The sequence below is a fragment of the Peromyscus maniculatus genome, chromosome X (genome assembly GCF_049852395.1).
Source record: "Peromyscus maniculatus bairdii isolate BWxNUB_F1_BW_parent chromosome X, HU_Pman_BW_mat_3.1, whole genome shotgun sequence".
Lineage (NCBI taxonomy): Eukaryota > Metazoa > Chordata > Mammalia > Rodentia > Cricetidae > Peromyscus > Peromyscus maniculatus.
In genome coordinates this window covers 94,912,706-94,922,946 of record NC_134875.1, presented here as the reverse complement: position 1 = coordinate 94,922,946, position 10,241 = coordinate 94,912,706, and the positions used below count along the sequence as shown (strand labels likewise).

General features: G+C 38.7%; 1 pseudogene; it reads left to right on the top strand.

Annotated features, from left to right (window-relative positions):
* The first annotated feature begins 266 nt into the window (after positions 1-266).
* Positions 267-5,844, top strand: LOC102917891 (NACHT, LRR and PYD domains-containing protein 9B pseudogene; annotated as a pseudogene).
* The last annotated feature ends 4,397 nt before the right edge of the window (positions 5,845-10,241 follow it).

The following is a 10,241-nucleotide window of genomic DNA, read 5'->3' as shown; positions in this document are numbered from 1 at the left end:
GTCCCTGTCCATCGAAGTTATATAGAGAAGAAACTGAAATAATTGAAACAAACTCTTTTTTATTTTATCACTGGACATTCTTTCTTATTACTCTCCCATTTCATAAAACAAATATGTGCTTAACTCTATTTGTACAGAAATATTTCCTCATTATCAGCCTGTTCCATATCATGGTTTGAAATTATACTCCCTACCCATCTAATAGTCCAAGGATAGCGAGACATAATGTGAACATCTCCTTATGGTCTCCCTTTATTCCTTAGAATATGGCTTTGTTTTTGGGATTTGCTATTGATGGTATTTGTGCAATAGCTATAAAGAGCATTCTGGTAATACATGGACAACAACAAAAAATTGAAATATAAATTTCAATTTATTTTTCCCATTTCTAAAATTCACCCATGCATATTTGCAGATGACATTTTTGTGGTATTGTGTTCCCCAAAATATTGTGCACCCTAATAAACTTATCTGGGGTTCAGAGAACAGAACAGCCACTAGATATAGAGGCCAGAAAATGGTGGCATACACACTTTTAATCCTATCACTTGAGAGGCAGAGATCCATCCGGATCTCTGTGAGTTTAAAGCCACACTGGAAACAACCAGGCATGGTGATTCAAGCCTTTAATCCCAAAAAGTGAGCCTTTAATTCCAGGAAGTGAGGGCAGAAAACAGAAAGGTATATAAGGCATGAAAACCAGGAACTAGGCAGGTTAAGCTTTTAGGCTTTTAGCAGCTATTCAGCTGAGATTCATTCTGGATAAGGACTCAGAGGCTTCCAGTCTGAGGAAACAGGATCAGCTGAGGAATTGACAAGGTGAGGTAGCTGTGGCTTGTTCTACTTCTCTGATCTTCCAGCATTCACCCCAATACCTGGCTCCAGGTTTGTTTTTATTAATAAGACCTGTTAAGATTCTTGCTACACTGAGCGGTGGTGGTACATGCCTTTAATCCCAGCACTCGGGAGGCAGAGGCAGGCAGATCTCTGTGAGTTCGAGGCCAGCCTGATCTCCAAAGCGAGTTCCAGGAAAGGCGCAAATCTACACAGAGAAACCCTGTCTTGAAAAAAAAATGAAAAAAAAAAAAAGATTCTTGCTACATGACATAATTTGAATAACTCTTTTTTTGTCCATTTTGCTTTGGGTGTTTTCTTATATAAAAGCTACAACAACAACAATAAAACTAATGATGAAGAAATGTAAACAAAGGTTCTTGATATAATATTTACTGGGATTTTTTTTGTCCTAATTTTGAGTCTTGACAATAATAATAAGTACAATGTAATAATCAGCATCAATGTAATTTTCATAGTTATGTGAAGAGATGGAGCTAATAAGGGACTGACAGGAAAAGACTAGATTGATAGTTGCCAGGTTAACCAGTGATAAAAACAATGATCTCTTCAAGTACCTGCTGTTCTTGCAATGAAATTGCTAGAAAGATGAATAGTCACTGTTAATGAATATAAAAATTACATGGAAACTTCAACAAGGGAACTATTCATAGAAGTAGAAATATTGCCATTAATCAAATCAATGGACAGCAGGGATGGAGTGGGATGTGGCTGATACAGCCTGACTTACATTAGTAAGATACTTAGTTGAAGTACAAAATGGTGTTCAAGGATTTTGATTATCATCTCTATTGGTGGGAAGCAGAGAACAGTAAGATTTCAGAAAATAGCTCTCTATATATGGCAATGTTATCTCCAAGTATATGCTGTTAAAATAGATATTATTGATTAGCTAGGAGAAATGGTTTGATTTTTTAATCACTACAATCAAGAGAAAGGAATCTTTTTAAGTCATACAAATTATCTAGTATGTAATACATAAAATCAAGAAACATTTTATTTTAGCTGACTTTGAAATAAAACAATACTAAAACATTTTCTTCCCCAATTATTTAATAATAATTTATCAGTCACAAATTGAATCATTTTGTGACTTAAATAATCAACTTGATGGGTTAATTGAGTGAGAGTGAGTGACTAAGTAACAGGCTCTCTTGTAATTCAGGTTGGCCTGGACGACCTTGAAATTTTGATCTTCTTGCCTTTACCTCCGAATAGGGATAACAGGTGTGTTCCACCACACCAGGTTTATGTGGTTCTGGGAATAAAAACCAGGGCTTTGTGCACAATACACAAAAATTTCTACCAGCCTAGCAGCCTTCCCAGCCCTCAAGTTTATTTTTGTTTGTGTTCTAATGTGGGCACCTATTCCATTGGATTATACCCCAGTGTAATTTGTTTTGAAGTCACACTTTATTTATATTGTGCAATTTAGTAGGTCAGAGTAGTGTTTTCCTTAAACTGGGATTATTGTATTCATTAATATAAGAACAAATAAGAATGGAAGAAATTATATATGGAATAAAACAATGTAGTACATTTACTAACCACATTTTTGAAATTGCTCAATATTTTACTTATTATTTACCTATATCATTCTGTAAGTGGTGACTTTATAAGATTATGAAAGTGATGTCAAACTGTAGGGGAAATGCCACAAATGGAAAGCCCTCAAAATAAGAAACAAATATGTTTAAATTATAATAAAGTATTCATTTTCTGTAAGTCCTAAATTGTTTGAAATTTCTGAGGAAAAGGTGATTTTAAGATTGAAATGCATAAATACAAGGAAGTTATTATAACATATAGTAGGTACTTCATAACCATCTATCTGATGAAACAATTAAAATTTCAAGATAAAACACTATAATTATTTCACTAATTATGCAGTTGCAACTAAAAACTAACTTATATGCTATAATTCAAATAATGTATACCTTGTCAAATATTTATCCATAAATGATTTGTTATTTAATTAAAATCTTATAACCAGACTAAAAATGATGTTTTACTTTCACATTAAAATATTCTTCATGATAAGTACCAGCCCATGGGACCCTTTCCAGACTGGATGATCAAAATTCATACAAAGAGATTATGAAGATTATATTTCAACACATATGGTCCAAGGAGACCTTCGTTCAAATGGATGAGGAAAACTACCAAATAACTGTAGAAGAGGAGTACAATGCATTGCAAGAAGTATTTGATTGTCCCTTAGAGCCGGTCACTACAGTTGTACTAGGTTCTAAAGGAAAAGGAAAAACCACTTTCTTAAGAAAGCAATGTTGGACTGGGCATCAGGAAACTTATGGCAGAACAGATTTCAGTATGTTTTCTTCATCTCTCTCATCTCACTTAATGTTACAGAGTTGAGCTTAGCTGAGCTTATGTTAGCTAAGTTGTCTCAGTCTTCAGAGACACTGGAAAAAATCATATCTGATCCAAAGAGAATCTTGTTTATCCTGGAGGGACTTGAATACCTGAAATTTGACTTGGAACTCAGGACAAACTTGTGCAATGACTGGGGGAAGACGCTGCCGACACAAGTTGTCTTCAGCAGTTTTCTACAGAAAGTAATGCTCCCAGGATCCTCTCTGCTTCTTGAAATGGGAAACCCAAGTGTACCAAAAATCTATCCCTTGCTGCAATATCCAAATAAGATAACTATTCAGGGATTCACTGATGAAATCACAAGGTTCTATTGTATGTGCTTCTTCAGCGATTACCAGAAAGGCTTACAAGTCTTTGATTATTTAAAAAAAAGTGAACAATTACTCACTTTATGCAGAAACCCTTATATGTGCTGGGTGTCCTGTAGTACTTTAATGTGGCAATGGGACAGGGAAGAGGAAATGAACTTAGTTGGTGTGACAGATTCAATTATCTACACAAGCTTTATGCTGAGCACATTCAGATCAGTGTATGACAACTGTCCACCTAATCAGAACAGAGCACGATTAAAGACCCTGTGTACCTTGGCTGCAGAGGCAAGGTGAAAACAGGTATTTGTGTTCACATCTGAGGATCTCAGAAGGAATGGGATATCGGAATCTGAGAAGGCAGTGTGGCTGGGAATGAACTTTCATGTACTCAAGGTGAAGACTTCATGTTTTACCATCCTACACTACAGTCATATTTCACTGCCCTGTTCTATTTCCTCAGACAAGATGAAGACACACCTCACCCTGTCATTGGAAGCCTGCCCCAACTTCTAAGAGAAGTTTATGATCATGGCCAAACCATATGGCTCCTGACAGGGATATTTGTGTTTGGAATTGCCACTGAAAAAGTCACCAACATACTGAAACCACACTTTGATTTTATACCATCCAAAGATATAAAACAGGAAATCCTCAAATGCTTTAGAAGTTTGAGTCAAGCAGGGTGCAGTGAGAAACTGATGAATACCCAGAGTTTGTTGAGAGTCTACTTGACAACCAGGAAGAAAGCTTTGAAACAGAAGTGATGGATCTATTTGAAGAAATGACTGTTGATATTAGTAATGTTGATGCATTCCTGGTGGCTACACATGGTCTGCTGAAATCTCAAAAATTAAAGAAACTTCATCTGCATATACAACACAAAGTTTTTTCAGAAGTCTATAACCCCGAAGATGGTGACTTAGAAGAATTTGAATACAACAAAAAAAAGGCAATAAAATATTGGAGTATGTTGTGCAAAATTTTCCAGGACTTGCAGGTGTTAGATCTGGACTGCTGTAATTTCAATGAAACTGCCATTAGGCGTCTCTGTGACTCAATGTATCCATCTTCTAAAGATCCTCTGACTGCATTTAAGCTTCAAAGCTTGTCGTGTTCCTTCATGACTAACTTTGGAGATGGTGCATTATTTCACACGATTCTTCTACTACCTCACCTGAAATCCGTGAACCTATATGGCACCAATCTCTCCAATGACGCGGTTGAGAATATGTGCTCTGTGCTGAAATGCCCAGCATGCAGAGTGGAGGAGCTACTGTTGGGGAAATGTGACATCTCAAGTGAGACTTGTGGCATGATTGCTACTTCTCTAACCTACTGCAAGGTGAAACATCTCTCGTTGGTTGAAAATCCCTTGAAGAACAAAGGAGTGATGTTACTGTGTGAAATCCTGAAGCATCCAAGCTGTGTCATGGAGACACTGATGTTGTCACATTGCTGTCTCAACTTCAATGCCTGTTGCCATCTCTACGAAGCCCTGTTGTGCAACAAATACCTCTCTCTTCTTGACCTGAGTTCAAATGTCCTGGAAGATTTTGGAGTGAACATTCTGTGTGAAGCTTTGAAGGACCCAAAGTGCACCCTTCAGGAGTTATGGTTGTCTGGTTGCTCTCTCACTTCAGACTGCTGTGGGGGTATCTCTGCTGTCCTTACTAGCAATAAAAACCTAAAGACCCTGAAACTTGGCAAGAATAACATAGAAGACGCGGGCATTAAGCAGTTATGTGAGGCTCCGAGGAATCCTAATTATAAATTGCAGTGTCTTGGGTTAGACATGAATGACTTCAAAACTGACTGCTGTGAAGACCTTGCCTCAGCTCTCACCACATGCAAAACACTGACTAGCCTGAACCTCGACTGGATAACCTTCGACCACGATGGGCTGCAGCTGCTGTGTGAGGCTTTGAGTCACAAAAGTTGTAATTTGAAGGTGCTGGGACTGGACAAATCTGCATTGACTGAGTAGTCACAGATGCTACTGCAAGCTGTGGAAATGAAGGAAAAACTGGATATCTTACATTGTCCCTGGGTCAAAGAGGAAAGCGAGAGGAGAGGTGTCCGTCTGGTATGGAACAGCACGAACTGATCTTGAAACAATGGCTTTTCCTTCATCATATTCCTCCTGTGTACCCTGTCCCAAGTTGCACACCTGGTACTGGTAGCTGATTCCAGGGTTGTTCTTTCACAGTGTCCTGCCCCCATCCGTCTTTATACTCCCCCTCACCATTTTGCAATATTTAGATAACAAATACATTCAATAAACTCTGAGCATGTTTGAAAAAAATATATTCTTCATGAAAAAATTACTGATGCTTTTATGCTTTATTAAGTAATTGGATATCAGAACATTTAAAATATAAATCTAAACTATTTGACATTCAAAATCATATAATGACATGTAATAATTTGCAATTGAAAAGATAATAAAGAATTTGAAAACTGAAATGTATCACTTAAGGTAAAATTTCCAAAAGTTAAGACATAATAAAGTTAGGAAATGTCTTGGTTAATCCTGCTGAAAACCAATTTGGTAATCTGTCAGCTTCTGACAACAATGAATTGGGCCTCACCCCCACTACAAACTCATGTCTGGACATCAGTTACAGATATAGCACTGAGCAAAATTCATACTACCTACCACAGTAACAACAGATATAAAAATAACTTACGTCATTGGACTCAGTTCTGTATGCTGCTTAAGATAACACACCCCAAAATCATTTTAATAATTTGAATAGAGGTATGAGATAGCATTATGTTGTAGGAAGCTATTTTTCAGAGTCTTGAACATATTTCCCAATATAAGAAGGAGACACTGGTTAATATCATTCTCTAGCCTAAGAAAACTTCTATAAAACTGAACTTCATATTGTCTCTTTCACTTTCATCAATGCTGGTCACTTACAAATGAAGGTTTATGGACATGGAAATAAAATAAAATCTTTTAGTTTCACATAACAAGTAAAATTATGTTTTGTCTTCTTCTAAAGACAAAAGTGTGCACACAAGTATTCCTTGAGACTACTGCAATTCAGGTATTCTATGAATTTTAGTACTCTTTTAATTGAAATAATTGAAATTCATTTTGTTCTACACATTCTTGTACTGGCAGAGGTGACAATGGTAAGGAAAGCTTAAATGTTGCTATAACAGCGCAAAACTCGAGAGTCAAAAGAGAAACCATTGAAAAATCATCACTTGAGAAGTTATATCAGAAAAGTATACGTGTTTCAGGAGTACCCAAAAGGATCTTTAACTTGACCTGGATGTTTCAGGAAAAGAGTTTGAACACGAACTAATGTAGACACTGAAATTGAAACATGCGTATGAAATTATTTGATGCAGATAATTAGGTGAAGAATGAATGGAAAAGAGACTATCACAAGTTTGTGTGTTTATAAATTTCATAGCCATATATAAAGATTGTAGATGGGAGTTTACTTCCATATTTGCAATTATAATTAAAACAATGGTCACTTAAATAAGATAATTGATACAATAGATATATGCATGTTGTCTTAGGGTTACTGTTGTTGTAACCCAAAGCAAGTTGGGGAGGAAAGGGTTTTTTGGCTTACATGCCCACATCTTAGTCCATCACTGAAGGAAGTCAGGACAGGAACTCATACAGGCCAGGTACCTGGATGCAGGAGCTGATGCAGAGACCAGGGAGGAGTCATGCTTACTGGCTTGTTCATCCTTCTTTCTATTTTAAAATTTATTTATTTCTTCTCTCATATATTAGATCCCTGACTGCAGTATCCCCTCCCTCCTCTTCTCCTAGTCCCTTCCCCCAACACCTCCCCTATACCCCTAATCTTCTATGTCCTTTCAGAAAAGAGCAGGCCTTCCATAGATATCAACCACATGGCATATCAGGTTGCAGTAAGATGAGACACCTCCTCTCATATTAAGGCTGGACTAGGCAACCCAGTAGGAGGAAAGGGTCTCAAAAGTAGGCAAAAGTGTCAGAGACAGCACTTTCTTGCACTGTTAGGAGATCCACAAGAAGACCAAACTAAACAACAGTAACATGTGTAGAGGACTGTCGGGCCTGCTGACAGTCAGCTGGGTAGCTGGGTAGAGGTGTGCAGATTGGAGACAATGAAGAACACAGGAAAGAGTCGAGAGGTCTGCCGGTCAATGCCCGACAGCCCTGAGTTTATTTCACAGCCAGCTTATACACAGTCTTGAAGGACAGAGGTAGAACAATGCACAGTGCAGGCATTCAACCACTATCTATCCTGCCTTGTGTCAAGGAGCAGGCAGTTTCATGTTCTATCTCAATGTACCTCTGGCTGGCATCAGCAGCCTGCAGGTAGCTAGATAACGTGTTCCTTCTTGTGGGCTAATCAAGACTTTCTCACAGCCCTTTCAAGGAGACTCTGTGGGCTAATCAGAACTTTCTCACAGCCTTAGAGCAAACAAGCTTGAACTCTATTGACTCAGAATGGACTTCAGATTCAAACTGGAAAACTAAGTCAGTTGTGGGATCCCACAGAGGACCTAAGTCAGACTCATGCATGCTCTCTGATTGTTGGTTCTGTCTCTGTGAGCCCCTATGAGCCCAGGTTAGTTGAGTCTGCGGGTTTTCTTGTGGTGTCCTTGACTTCTATGGCTCCTACAGTCCTCCCCCCTCTTACATGAGGATTCCTGTTTGGCTGTGGTTCTCTGCATCTGTTTCCATCAGTTCATAGATGAAGCTTCTCTGATGAAGCTAGATACCAATCTATGAGTATAGCAAAATATTACTACGAATCCTTTTATTATTATTATTATTATTTTGTATTTTTGGCCACCTGGGTTTGATTCTATCCTAGGTCTCTGGGCTACCCAACCTTTGGGTCCTAGCCCTCTGGGGGTGTCAGAGGTAGACTCCCTCTCATTGCATGGGTCTCAAGCTGGACTAGTCATTGGTTAGCCAGTTCCATAGTTTCTGTGGCCACCTTTTGCCTGGAACATCTTACAAGCAGGACCAATTGTAGGTTGAAGATTTTGTGGATGGATTGTGGTCCTGGTCCCTCCAATGAAAGTCTTGCCTAGTTATAGGAGATGGCCAGTTCAGGCTCTGTTTCACCTCATTAATAGGAGTTTTAACTAGGGTCACCCTTGTAGATTCCTGGGAGTTTCCATTGTACTACCTCATTCCCCAAATATCTCCCAATTCCAATTCTCTTTCCCAGAACTCTCTCCCTCCATCCTCCCTTGCTGTGGAATGTCTTCCTGTATGCTGTGAATATTTGTTACTCTGATTGGTTGATAAATAAAGCTGCATTGGCCTATGGCAGGACAGGATGGAGCCAGGCGGGTAAATTCAAGAGAGATAGTAGAAAGAGAAAGGAGAGGCAAAGAGATGCCATCCCACCGTCCAGGAAGCAGCATGTAATGGCACACACGTGGTCACATATAGATTAATAGAAATGGGTTGAGTTTAGTTATAAGAGCTATCTAGCAAGAAGCTTAAACTATAGGCTATTGTCATAAGTTTGTAAATAATATTAAGCCGCTGAGTGATTATTTTATAAGCAGCTGAGGGACGTGGGTGGGAGAGATTTGTCCTGACCGCAGGGCCAGGCAGGACCAGAGAAACCTTCAGGCTACACTCCCCATACCTGATCCCTCCTGTTTCAATTCTCACATACCCCCAATCCACCTGCAATACCTGTTCTATTTCCCCTTCCCAGTGAGATCCATATGTTCCCCCTGGGGCCCTCTTTGTTAATTTGCCTCTCTGGATCTGTGGACTGTAGCATGATTATCTTTTACTTTATATCTAATATCCACTTATAAATGAGTATATATCATGTGTGTCTTTTGGGGTCTGGGTTACTTCACTCAGGATTGCTGTGGGATACTAGTTGAAGGTGTGTTACATTCTTTTATGCTGTGGAACATTTGTTTAATGATGCAAAGATGTGTTGCATTCTTTTATGTTGCATTTGTTTAACTCTGAATCAGTGTTACATTGACTGTCTAAAACACCTGATTGGTCTGAGTAGTCTAATAAAGAGCTGAACAGATAATAGCAAGGCAGGAGAAAGTATATGTGGGGCTAGAAGTTGGAGAGAATAAATAGGAGGAGAAATATGGGAGGAGGAGATTGAGGAAAGAGAAAAGGAGGAAGGACATCAGGGGCCAGCGATGCAGCTACACAACCAGCAACCAAGAAAGAAAGAAAGAAAGAAAGAGAGAGAGAGAAAGAAAGAGAGAAAGGAAGAGAGAAAGAAAGAGAGAAAGGAAGAAAGAAAGAAAGAAAGAAAGGCATGTAGAATAAAGAAAGAAAAGCCCAGGGCAAAAGGTTGATGGGACAATTTAATTAAAGCTGGCTAGAAACAAGCCAAGCTAAGGCCAGGCATTCATAAGTAAGAAAAAGCCTCTGTGTACTTATTTGGGAGCTGGGTAGGAGCAGGCCCCCAAAGGTAAAAAACAACCAATTACACCATTACCAAGGCAAGTCCTTTTGTTTTGTTTTTTTGAGACAGAGTTTCTCTGTGTAATGTCTCTGGTTGTTCTTGAACTCACTTTGTAGACCAGGCTAGCTTCAAACTCACAGATATCCACCTGTTTCTGCCTCCCAAGTGCTAGGATTAAAGGCATGTGCTACCACTGCCCAGCCATAAAGGCAAATCTTAAAAAGGAAAACATTTCATTGGAGCTAGGTTT